The sequence below is a fragment of the Sinocyclocheilus grahami genome, unplaced genomic scaffold, assembly GCF_001515645.1.
Source record: "Sinocyclocheilus grahami isolate Dianchi unplaced genomic scaffold, SAMN03320097.WGS_v1.1 scaffold176.1, whole genome shotgun sequence".
NCBI lineage: Eukaryota > Metazoa > Chordata > Actinopteri > Cypriniformes > Cyprinidae > Sinocyclocheilus > Sinocyclocheilus grahami.
In genome coordinates this window covers 3,441,401-3,454,526 of record NW_015505355.1, presented here as the reverse complement: position 1 = coordinate 3,454,526, position 13,126 = coordinate 3,441,401, and the positions used below count along the sequence as shown (strand labels likewise).

General features: G+C 35.8%; 1 long non-coding RNA gene across 1 annotated transcript; it reads right to left on the bottom strand.

Annotated features, from left to right (window-relative positions):
- Nucleotides 1-7,450: 7,450 nt before the first annotated feature.
- LOC107593798 (uncharacterized) lies at nucleotides 7,451-9,548 on the bottom strand. Its single transcript, XR_001610118.1, has 3 exons — nucleotides 9,459-9,548; nucleotides 9,093-9,369; nucleotides 7,451-7,865 (listed from the first exon to the last, which is right to left on the bottom strand). It is a non-coding gene; the product is annotated as an uncharacterized lncRNA (long non-coding RNA).
- Between the last annotated feature and the right edge of the window lie 3,578 nt (nucleotides 9,549-13,126).

Here is a 13,126-nt window from a genome sequence, read left to right as displayed (position 1 = left end):
AATGCCTCGTTTGTAATGGGTTTTATTGGTTTTGTCTCGTCACGCTGGGACACAGAAAAACACATTGCATTACACCAAATACACAAAATAATGTTCTTTTTAGCAACATCATATGACCCCTTTAAAGAACCAACTTTTTCGTTATTCATTCAGGAAAGAGCCTACAAGGATATTTAAATTAAATGGAACCGATTCATAAAAAAACAACACTTTTGGTTCCCCACCAGGCTCCTGTTGGCATATCAGTGGAACATTCACCATATACAACATGCTAGAAATACAGAATCATTCATAATGTTAAATGTAGCTGTAGAAATAATGATTTACTGGTTAAGCATGAGGGAAAACAAATCCCTGTTATCACAGTTATCCCTGTTATCACATTCATTTACTACAGGGAAAATAAAGAAAAATTATGAGTGGGCATTCAGGGAAAGAAAAGCCGTGTCTGAACATTCTTCAGTGGTTTTCAATTTTTAATTGCTCCCTTGCGCACTTGGATAATGGGTAATGAATAAACTATCCATTTTAAAAGTACATGTTATTACGATAAAATGGTCTGTTGATTCAAGTAAAACCTCCTAGACTTATGTTATAATATAAAGAATAAAATAAGAATGTAGTAAAAATAAGAACGATAAGAAAATTCCATGAAATAATGTTTTATTATACCTTCACCAAAGAGATATCTATTACATCAGGACTTGAGTTCTGATGAAGACAAGAAGAAAAAAGTAAAATTGAGGCTCCCATTCTTGGGGTGATTGATTTTCTGTCAGAAAGGTCTAAATGTCCACGTGAGGCAATTGCAGAATGGACTGAAACTGCGGGTCCGCATCTTTACATGTTAAGAATGAAGTTACAAACTGTTTTTAATTTAAAAGTGGATCTACTGATAATGCGCAAATGAAAAAACATCCAGATCATTTCCATAATGACCAATGCAGTCTACCAAGAGAAGAGCAAATGAAATCGCAGCCATGTCAAACACAGAATGGGTTAAGACATTTTTTGGGCATTAAATAATGACCCAAATACCGTACCAGTAAACTGACTAGCCCAAACCTTAGTAAATTACGTTGATTTATTTAAATACTCTCCTCTGTCTGAAAGGGAAACTCCTACTAATGCAAATGCTATAAAGTCCATGTCGTTTCATCCCTAATTCCTGACAGTAGTTTTTTAATGCCAAAAGTGGGTTTACACTGGTGCAAGCTGTTAGTAAATCTGGCTCATAATTATCTACAGCTAATGCATGATTAGGTATTAATCAAAGCTGCCAAAAAGGCAAGTCCACCGCTGATTTGATGTCAAGTTAGTCAATCAGTAAGAGCACTAATTAAAATGAAGCTAAATCAGACCCTGCTCCTTTTATATATTTTAGATATACGATTCATATGATTATGAAAAGATAATGTACTATTAATGTAATGTACTAATGGTTGATTTAAACCCATGATGATTTGATTAGGAGAAAATGTAACCTCCAGCTTGACTAAACACATATTTCTCATGATTCACAAGAGCATGGAAAAAGACGTTGTGTGTATTGTTCCCAATTTTATTATTTACTATTATCTAATTAGGATTGTGTGTAATTGATATGCTACTAGGGCTGAGCGATATAAGAAAGATAACATATGAAATATTAAAATATATTTAAAAAAAATTTTTTTTAATTCCTACAAGAAGTTGTGGCTGCCAAAGCAAGCTCTTTGAAGAACAAAGAAACACGTGAAGAACAAAGAAATGCATATTAAAGAACAATTATGGTGGCCAAGAACGCTCAGCATGCTGTGACTGAAAAAAACACGTGCAAAAAAAAATAAAACACACTAGTAAAAAGCATCTTTATCAGTTTGACAACACATGTGCTGGAAATACTTACAACGCAACCAAAAACAGAAACCCACTGAAAATACTTAATGCAATCAAATACAAAAACATGTTGCAAATACTCACAGCAATATAACAGTGAAAAATTTAAGGGGGTCTGAATACTTTCCGTACCCACTGTACTCACAATGCAACCAAATACAGAAACGTGCTACAAATACTCACAGAGCAAAACAAAACAAAAGACAAACAGAAATGCACAGCAAATACTCACAACATAAACAAATACAGAAATATGCTGCAAATACTCACAAAATAAATACAGAAACAAACAAAAAAACACACATTCACTGCAAATACAGCATGAGCAAATACAGAAGCACGCTGCAAATACTCACAATGCAAAAAAATAAATAAATAAAATACAGAAACATGCTGCAAATACTCACAACGCAAAAAAATAAATGCAATGCAAATACTCACAATGCAAACCAATACAGAAACATGCTCAAATACTCACAATGCAAAAAAAACAGAAACATGCTGCAAATACTTACAGTGCAAACAAATACAGAAACATGCTGCAAATACTCACAACACCAAAAGATATACAGAAACATGCTGCAAATATGCAAACAAATACAGAAACGTGCTGCAAATACTCACAAGGTAAAAAAAACAAAAACAGAAATGGACTGCAAATACTCAAAACACAATCAAATACAGAAACATGCTGCGAATTGCATAGATAAAATGGAAATGTTTATAGGAGACCCCAACAAGTGATGAACCTGGCTGGGACATGCTTATTGTTCAATGTCTACTCATCCGTGGAGTTGTCGATGAACTGTGAGTTTTTTGTTTATTTCTACATCAATAAATTCCATAATGCTTAATTAATAGCTAAAACCAAGTCAAAATTGCAGATTGATGGTATGAATAATCTTTTTTGTTGTAGTCTGTGCTACTTACAGCAGTTTTCTGTATTTGGTTGCATTGTTGGTATTTGCAGCGTGTTGCCTTGTGAGTATTTGTGTTTTCAAACTTGAGCAAAGGGTCTGAATACTTAGGACCATGTGATAATTCAGTTTTACTTTTTTAATAAATCTGCAAAAATGTCAACAATTCTTTGTTTTTCTGTCAATATGGGGTGCTGTGTGTACATTAATAAGGAAAAAACTTGAATTAACTTGAATGATTTTAGCAAATGGCTGCAATATAACAAAGAGTGAAAAATTTAAGGGGGTCTGAATACTTTCCGTACCCACTGTATATGATATATATACCTATATATTTTTATATCTTTTTTAATTTGCTGGTGTTTTCCTTTTTGCATGTGTTTTCTTCAGTTGCAGAGTGTTGAGCTCTCCCGGCCACCATAAACAAGTGTCAGGTCTATTCGCTTGCATTTACACTCACACAAGACTTTATGCATAGATATATTTTGACATACATTATCAAGTTTTTGGTATAGTTTATTGCCATGGTTAGCAATGTCAATCATTACATTTTCAAATGCAATCCTGCATTTAAATACACTTGTCAGTCCAGAAAATTTGCAGTGTGTTGTTAGTAGCATGAAAAATAAAATATTTTTTCAAATTGTGCATAGGTTATAATAGAAATCGTAGAAACGAAGACATTTTTGAAAGCAGCCACCTATTGGCTATGATGGTCGAAAAAGGGGGTGGAATTGACCATTTTGAGCATCACATTCCAGCTTCATAATCATATATCTGTAAAATAAAAAAGAAATAATAATAAGAATATCACACAGGCAATTAAGAATAAATGTGATACTCAAGATACCTTTTTGCCTTTGGGGAAAATATCATAATGTTTACATGGAATTTAATATAATTATTAGGGCTGTTGATTTAATTTGTTAATTTGGTTTGATTAATTATGAAAAAAAACAATGTCTGGCCTAGACCTGTATGCCATCTTACATTGCATGCAATTGCTTAATGATGAACATGATGCAGAGCAATGACTCATATAGCCATATGATAATGCAGTCATACACAAACATTTTTTTTTTTTTAAATACAGTTTAGCAATATCAACTAAAGGGAGTACTGTAAACTAAAATGCATACTGTACACCCACTAAACTATGAAATAGGTATTGTGGATGGAGAATGGAATCTAGTTTCTTTCCATTTAAATACATTTGCATCTATTATTACGCAGCAAGAGAGCTCTGTTTCAAAGTTTAGTTATCTGATATTCTGTTCTAATCTAGTCTGACAGAATTTGTTGCATTCCCTGAAGCTAACACTCTGATGGTAGATCTTCAAACAAAGCATCCCACTCGTGCTTCACTAAACGCTATAGCAAAATTTGAGAGAGAAAGTTCAACTTTTCTTTTTTTTTTGTATATTTCGAAACTTTTTTTGTGTGGAAACACTCATTTTGAGCATCACATTCCAGCTTCATAATCATATATCTGTAAAATAAAAAAGAAATAATAATAAGAATATCACACAGGCAATTAAGAATAAATGTGATACTCAAGATACCTTTTTGCCTTTGGGGAAAATATCATAATGTTTACATGCAATTTAATATAATTATTAGGGCTGTTGATTTAATTTGTTAATTTGGTTTGATTAATTATGAAAAAAAAACAATGTCTGGCCTAGACCTGTATGCCATCTTACATTGCATGCAATTGCTTAATGATGAACATGATGCAGAGCAATGACTCAGTGCATCATATAGCCATATGATAATGCAGTCATACACAAACATTTTTTTTTTTTAAATACAGTTTAGCAATATCATTTGAGCAAGAATATTTTTTCTGAATATTTGCATGATGTTATAATGTGAAATTGTGATATGAATGTGATATTGATTTTATACAAAGTAAACAAGAAATAAACTGATATATATATATATATGTTTTTCTCAATTTTACAAATGAAAAGAGCACCAAACAAAGCCACAGCAGAACTGCTTTTCCGACAACATACAGCAGCATTTCGTGAATGAATCCACAAGTGAGTTAATGATTCAGTGCCTCATTCATAAAGACTTGCGAGCAAGTCACTTGCTTTCTTCTTGAATGCATCAATAAATGTTATTTTATTAACATTTCAATATATGCTAATTCAATATATGCAATATATGCTAATATTATTTATTTATTTTTAAATGAATACATTTATTTGGCAAGGATACATTAAATTGATCAAATGTGACAGTGAAGACATTTATAATGTTACAAAAGGTTTAAATTTCAAATAAATGCTGTTTTTGAAGTTGATTCCTGCGAAGCATTCCAGCATTTCTATTCATCAAAGAATTCTGACAAAATGTATCCCTTTCCACAAAAATATTAAGCAGCACAACTGTTTCCAACATTGATAATAATCAGAAATGTTTCTTGAGCAGCAAATCAGCATATTAGAATGATTTCTGAAGGATCATGTGACACTGAAGACTGGAGTAATGATGCTGAAAATTCAGCTTTGCATCACAGGAATTAATTGTATTTTAAAATATATTCAAACAGAAAACAGTCATTTAAATTTGAAAAAATATTTCATAATATTACTGTTTTTACTGTATTTTTGATCAAATAAATGCACCCTTGTGAACATAAGAGACATAAATGTTTAAAAAATATTCCCGACCCACAATTTTTGAATAGTAGTTTATATCTGTCTTTTCGTGCATCGTATACAGTAAAAGATAATTTAATATCAGTGTGTCAAATAACAGCAAATTCAATTTGTAGCCAGTACTTTTCATAAATGTATCCCTTTCCACAAAAATATTAAGCAGCACAACTGTTTCCAACATTGATAATAATCAGAAATGTTTCTTGAGCAGCAAATCAGCATATTAGAATGATTTCTGAAGGATCATGTGACACTGAAGACTGGAGTAATGATGCTGAAAATTCAGCTTTGCATCACAGGAATTAATTGTATTTTAAAATATATTCAAACAGAAAACAGTCATTTAAATTTGAAAAAATATTTCATAATATTACTGTTTTTACTGTATTTTTGATCAAATAAATGCACCCTTGTGAACATAAGAGACATAAATGTTTAAAAAATATTCCCGACCCACAATTTTTGAATAGTAGTTTATATCTGTCTTTTCGTGCATCGTATACAGTAAAAGATCATTTAATATCAGTGTGTCAAATAACAGCAAATTCAATTTGTAGCCAGTACTTTTCATCTTATGGTAAAATATATCATAATTTATATACAAATCCAGTTACTGGTATCCAGGCAGTGTACAAATTGCATGGCAAGCAAAAAAAAAAAGCCGCTTTTTCTCAGGTTCTGCAAGACCACGCTGTTAGATCAATATTTATTATTTTCTTTCATCCTATGTCCCACATTCCCTATCTCCATTACAGGGTTATTCGTCTCCACACCGGAGAAAACACAGGAGTTTCCCCAACCTTGGCTGAAGAAATCTCTCTTTAGAGATTAGCAATTAAACCACATCCCTCTATACCAGTGACAGACTTTAAAACTCATGGGAACCAATCCAATCACTCACATGAAGAGCCCTATCCAGAGAACAATCATGAAGGGAATGGAGGATGTCATTATCACCAATCAGCCCAACGAGGGATGGTGTAAGTATCAGATGAGGCGTCTGATGAGCACTAGCGTTGAGCACCTAAGCCACTGATCACCACCGACAAACCAGAGAGGGCAAAACACTCCTTTACTGGAGAGCTCTCTGAGAGCCTGCGGTGCAGACCTGAGGGCACCATGTAATCAAAAGCCACAAGCTATTTTGTAATCAGAAGCAGAAACTAGAGGCATAAATGAAGATGAGATCAAGAGGGAAATGACGCTAATAATCATCTAGAGTTCGGCTGCAAGGCTTCGTGAAGGCTGTGGAGGTGTGTTTATGCATTATTACTTATTGTTTGGAGAAGGTATTTATTGGTGATTTCTGAGGCGCTATGCTGAGTTTATGATACTTGACGTCTTTTCACCAGGGATGTTATACAGAATTGTGTTATGATTTGTTTGGTTATGGCTAATATATGAGCCCATGAGAACAAATACTTCAGTAAACATTAAGAACGTTGACACAACCCCACTTGACAAACTGTGTAATAGTGTTATGGTGGGTTTTCCTATCACCAAATGGCACCCTTAAACCACCCAAAGTCCGTTTGTTGCATAATGAATAAAAATGGCTGGTACTTTCTTGATCTGGAAAGCTCTAATCTGATTGGCTGCTTGGCTGCTTGGCTGCTTGGCTTTACACGATTTTCAGCAGTTGTGGTGCATAAAAAGTCATGTTTGGAAGGCATAGGGTTGCTATAATGAGCAAATCACCTTATAATCGCCAAAGTTTGTAAGGCTGTGGGATGAAATCTTTGCAAGATATGAGTTTTGTTTGAGGAACTCACAATCAAGTAAACTAGACATTTTTGACTTGTATATTCCACTTTCTTTTCTGAGTTAGATAAAAAATAACTTAATTGGTGTTGATGGTTCCATGAAGGACCTTTATCTTCTATGGAAACGTTCCATTTCAAAGAGTTATTTATAGTTAAAGTATAAAAAGGTTCCTTAGATTTTTAAAATGTTCTTCTGAAAGGTTCTTTGGGGAACACAAAATGGTTATTTTATGACTTTCTAAGGAAATCTCCTTTTGGAACCTTTACTTTTAAGAGTGATTTTTAAGATAATTTGCATGTACTAACATTTCTGATTATAATGTGTACACACATATTTTACAATCCTGTTTTACATGTACATACTATTTACTTATTATAGTAATTACATAAATTGAGTAATAACCAGATACTAACCCTGAATGTACCCTTAAAACTAACCTTATGTAGTTACCTTATATTACCCAGTACTTTCTTTGGTAAGTACACTGTAAGTGCACATACTACAAAATATAGTGCAACCCACTTTCCTGATAAACCCGCCTCTGAACAGCTTGTACAGATGACCTGTGGTTGGTTGTTTTCCATGTCAGTCAGACAGTCTCATGTTGTTTAAGTGGGCAGTTCTTGGCTAGAATATCCTGCATGGTTTTGTGTGTGTGGGGGGGGAAGCAAATCCCAGTTACTTAACCATGAAATAAGAAAAATATCCAATAGATTTGGTATTTTTAGAAAGAAAACACTCCACTGAAAGGAACATGCACAGACATGCACATATTCAGATGTGTCATTTCACCAATACACTTTCAAGAGGAAACAGAGGACCCCATTACTTCGCCCAAGACAAAGCTTTAAAATGTTCAAATTAAATTAATTAAAATTCTGTTATTTACTTATATGATCATTTACTTTTTGTTTTTCAGCTTTATGTGGAACTCAAAAGGTGTTTTTTTTATTGCTGAAAACCCCCCACCATAAAACCACTTAGCACTGAAGTAATACAACAGCTTTGTTTGAAGAAGAGACCCAGATGTAAGCAATAGTTGTGATAAATGTAACTGAAAATTGTCCCCTAAACTCAAATTTAACACTCAAAAGTGTCAGGAAGTGTTGTGACACATTGGACATCAGTGACATCAAATCCATTGGATCTCGCTCGTCTTGCAACTGATTGCAACATGCTAAAGTGTGGATGCATCTTTTTAAACGGGAAAGTTTTTAGTGAAACATAACTTAAATTTTGCCCTGCTCTTCATACAAACTGTATGCCTTCATAACACTTGGAATAAGGCATGAGATGTTTTTTTTTATTATTATTTAATTATATTTATCTTACTGGTACATTTCATGCTCTCTTGGCATTTTCATTTAATTGAACAAATGCAAATGCCATTAAAAAAAAGTTACACCGTTTTTCTCTCTATAAAAAGCAAGATCCATTAGAAATATATAATTAAGCAGGATTTGTTTTCCTCTACATATAGGCGGTAATGTGAGTCAAAGCGAACACTATCGGTTATCATTTTCCAGCTACAGTGCTTGAAGCATGGGTTTCTTTTGGAACTATTTTCATTGGCAGAGAAGAAATACAGGAACCACCTCGAGTTCTCAACATTCATTATTTATAGAACTGCTGTATAAGAATGTGATAGGAATATGAGCAACTCTTTTTAGTGAACAGAGTCAAAATATCCGAGTCACCTGTGGGCTCGAGCTTAATGCGATTCAGTCATGCTGATATTCAGTAGTACAGAAGCACTCTAAGAGACACCTAAGAACGGTTTAAAGGGCAGAGGGTGCTGGAATCTGACCCTGACCTCTGAGGAAACGAAACGAATCACACTGTTACATTACTGTTACTGTCGTACCTGTATATTTTGTATCTGGTTGTAAAGCCGTGTTGGTATCGCTCGGTGAACTCGATGAATTCCTGAGAGCGATGGAAAGGACCTTTATCGGACAGCAGCCATCCGAGCGGTTCCGCGGAGCCCACATACACAGCCAGAGAGACGAGCACACAAGCCCAGCGGAGAGAGATCACCATCCCCTCCCATAGGAGCATCAGGTCAGGCGGTCTAGGACCAACGCTCCGAGCCCACATCCTTCAGCCATACATGCTCCCTCCTCGCAAATCCCCGTTGTGTCCTGCAACTCAAAATAATAGGTGTTTTCAAATGGCGATCTCAAGTTAGCATCCCCATCACACAGATTTCGGAAAGAGGGGCAGGCAGTACCTGGCATGAGTTACACTTCGGCTATCCGAGACACTGAAGAAATAATAAAAGACAACACTAGGAAATCCTTAGAGCAACTGTCCGCTCAGGAAAGCGATCCGGTCTAAAGGGTTCCGCGGAGCCCACATACACAGCCAGAGAGACGAGCACACAAGCCCAGCGGAGAGAGATCACCATCCCCTCCCATAGGAGCATCAGGTCAGGCGGTCTAGGACCAACGCTCCGAGCCCACATCCTTCAGCCATACATGCTCCCTCCTCGCAAATCCCCGTTGTGTCCTGCAACTCAAAATAATAGGTGTTTTCAAATGGCGATCTCAAGTTAGCATCCCCATCACACAGATTTCGGAAAGAGGGGCAGGCAGTACCTGGCATGAGTTACACTTCGGCTATCCGAGACACTGAAGAAATAATAAAAGACAACACTAGGAAATCCTTAGAGCAACTGTCCGCTCAGGAAAGCGATCCTTTTCGGAACAGGTCTAAATTATGTCGATAAAATGTTTTCTCACATCAGGTGAAAGCAGGTGCGCGCGTTCCCAAATCCACGCTGGGGCGCAATGGAAGAAGTTGACGCACATCTGACAGAGGTGGGAAAAAATGTTCTATGGGAAACGCTTTTCGCAGGAATAAAAAGTGAGATTTCTTTAGAGCCCTCTTGTTCTCTCGGGGCGAGCAGGTTGGATGCTCTCTCGGTCTTGATAGGCTGTAAAATATGATGGAGCATGAATGCCGGTTTCCCCACGAGTGCATCTCCTGCCTTAACACTTTTCACACTGAGCAATACATATAAAGCATAACTCTCGTGCCCCCACCCTTTCTCTATTTCTCTCACCCTGTATGCCCCTCCTTCTGCGCATTCACTTCTTTTTGTTGGAGAATGTGCCCTGGAAAATGTACTATGATGTGGTTTTATTTCCTAACAGAATTTAAATAAGGTAAGTCACTTGCTATAAGTGTATTGTACATGATGGTGTTACATTAACATTCATGTTCTGTTAGGGGTCTGAGACACCAGCTGTTTTAATAGTCCAAAAAATACTAAAAATGACTTTCCTTTTCTTACGTACAGTATCTTATGAGAAATTAGCCTAAACAATACTTAAACAACTTGATTGCATACTTTAAAGATCCTCCAAAATTACATAAAATTATATGAATAAATAAAATTCTGATACAATTTTATAGAATAAATGCAATTTTCATATGTATAGCCTACATATACATTGTGATCATACACACACACACACAGACAATGTACAGTCAATATCAACAGAACACCAGAGCTCTCTTTTCTGCTGTGCACTGTGATTATAAATAGTCTTAAAAGCATTGATTACAAAATGATGAGGGGGGGCACCAGAATATTAGGTTTGTGGAGAAAATAGGAAGTATTAGAGGAGAACTGTTTCATATTCACAAAGAGACTAAATCAATCATGCATGGGATATCTGTAAGTGCTGGAATATCATCGCTCTATTTTAGTGCTACTCTTTTGGGTTTTTAATTGGAAATGTTTTGACTTCCAAACGTGTGATACATTTTAGATATGGTGTTATGGTTCCTTTCAGATACAGTGGGGTTTAAAAGTGCAAAACAATATTGGCGTCGATGGCCTCTGGGCAGCGCGCCGACGTAATGCGCCATCGCTCTTCGAGTGTCTCGAGTTCAAGTCCCGGCTCGCAGATCTTTACCGATCCCATCCCCCTCTCTCTCACCCACTTCGCTTCCTGTCGACCTATACGGTCCTATCCAAATAAAGTCATAAAACGCCATAAAAAAAAATCTAAGAACAGTACAATTGTTCTATTTTGCATTTCTTATACAATACATTTTTATTACTAATTACAATATGTTATCAGCATAACAACTTGATTAAAAAGCTTAACTGAAAAATGTCAGAAATGGTGTGTTCCCTTTTGTTTCCAAAGAGCTTATTGAGCTTCAGTGGAAGCAAGAACTTGTGAGTCACATGATCAATGTCACAGAAAATCTGAGTGTTGACATCTTATGGAGTTGACAAATTTTGCTTTTCACATTTGTATAAAATTAAGCGATTTTGTTTTCTGATGTTTTACTAAGAGGAATCAATCAATGTTTGTTTTTTTATTTAAATGTACTGTACTTTAAAATGTAATCTCCAACCAACCAGTAATCCATGTCTTCGGTGTCACAGTAATCATTTTAATATAATGGTTTGGTTCTCAAGAAACATTTAATATTATCGACAGTTGTGCTATATTGTCAGAAATAATGGTGGACAGGTGGTTTGGATAGAAAGAGAGAAAATGTGCTTTCATCATTTCAATTAAATAAAGCAAATTCAATCAAATTGTACTTTTCTGTTAAGAACACTCTAGTGATCATCTCTGATTAATTTCACAGTGGAAGATTTGCCATTTAAAAAATGAATGGCAGGTAAAGTTGTGGGTCGTGGTCTGTCCCATGTCTGAAGAATCTGTGAACTATTCGCTGTGTGTGACCTAAAACTCCAAGTGAAGCTCCAACCAATTACAAAAGCAATTACAAGATTAATTAAAGTGAAATTAAAAATACTCTGGACACTTAGAAATATTCTCCAGGAAAACTTAAAAAGTGATCTCTGCTCTTGGGAAAGTTGCTCACAGTTCATCTTTACCGGCAATTCATTACCCTCAAGCTTTTGAAGATAATTTCAGATGTAATGAAAGTCTGTCGGCAGAGGCAGAACATCAAATGTTTGCTCCGTGTGTCTCTGACATTATTTCTGTGAAGAGCAGAGTTGAGGAAGGGAAATGAGTTTCCTTTTAGGCTAAAGACTGTTATAGTTTCCAGTGTTCCGGGTCTTTGTTGTCTGTTTACACTGTAATTGAAATGTTCCCAAACCTTTACTCTGCCTTACTCTTCCCTTTTTCCCTATTTCCCATTCCTTCTGTCTGTTCATTTCACTCTCTGTTCCTTACTTTACCCTCTACTCCCCATTCCTTCTCGCCTCTTTGTTGCGCCGTTTATTTCGTTGTTTTCCTCCTGCTGCCTGCAGAGCAGAGGGATTCAGTCACTGTTGTTATTTGTGTGGTAATCATCTCCTGCACATCAGTAGCTCAGCTGGCATAGAGGAACCGGTCGCAGAGGTACATCCTCCATTATGGAGGAAAGACTTTTTTCTTTTTCAACCAAACCAAAAGAATGTGGAGATGCATGCGTCCTTCTATCTCCAGGAAATAGGTTTGATGCTTTGGGTCACTGCAGGACTATGACTGTGTGCATGACAATAAATTGAGTTCCTGAAGAACCATGGCAAGAACTTGATGCAGCAATATTTCATGTACACTCTTAAGGCTCTGTCAAGTCAAGTCAAATCACCTTTATTTATATGGCGCTTTTAACAATACAGATTGTGTCAAAGCAGCTTTACAGTATCAAATAGGAAAATAGTGTGTCAATAATGCAAAATGACAATAGTAAACACTCAATTTTCAGTTTAAGGCAGTTCATCATTGAATTCAGTGATGTCATCATCCAGCTCAGTTCAGTTTAAACAGTATCTGTGCAATCAAGCCAACGATATCGCTGGAAATTAAGTGTCCCCAACTAAGCAAGCCAGAGGCGACAGCGGCAAGGAATCAAAACTCCATCGTTGACAGAATGGGGGAAAAAAAAACCTTGGGAGAAACCAGGCTCAGTCAGGGC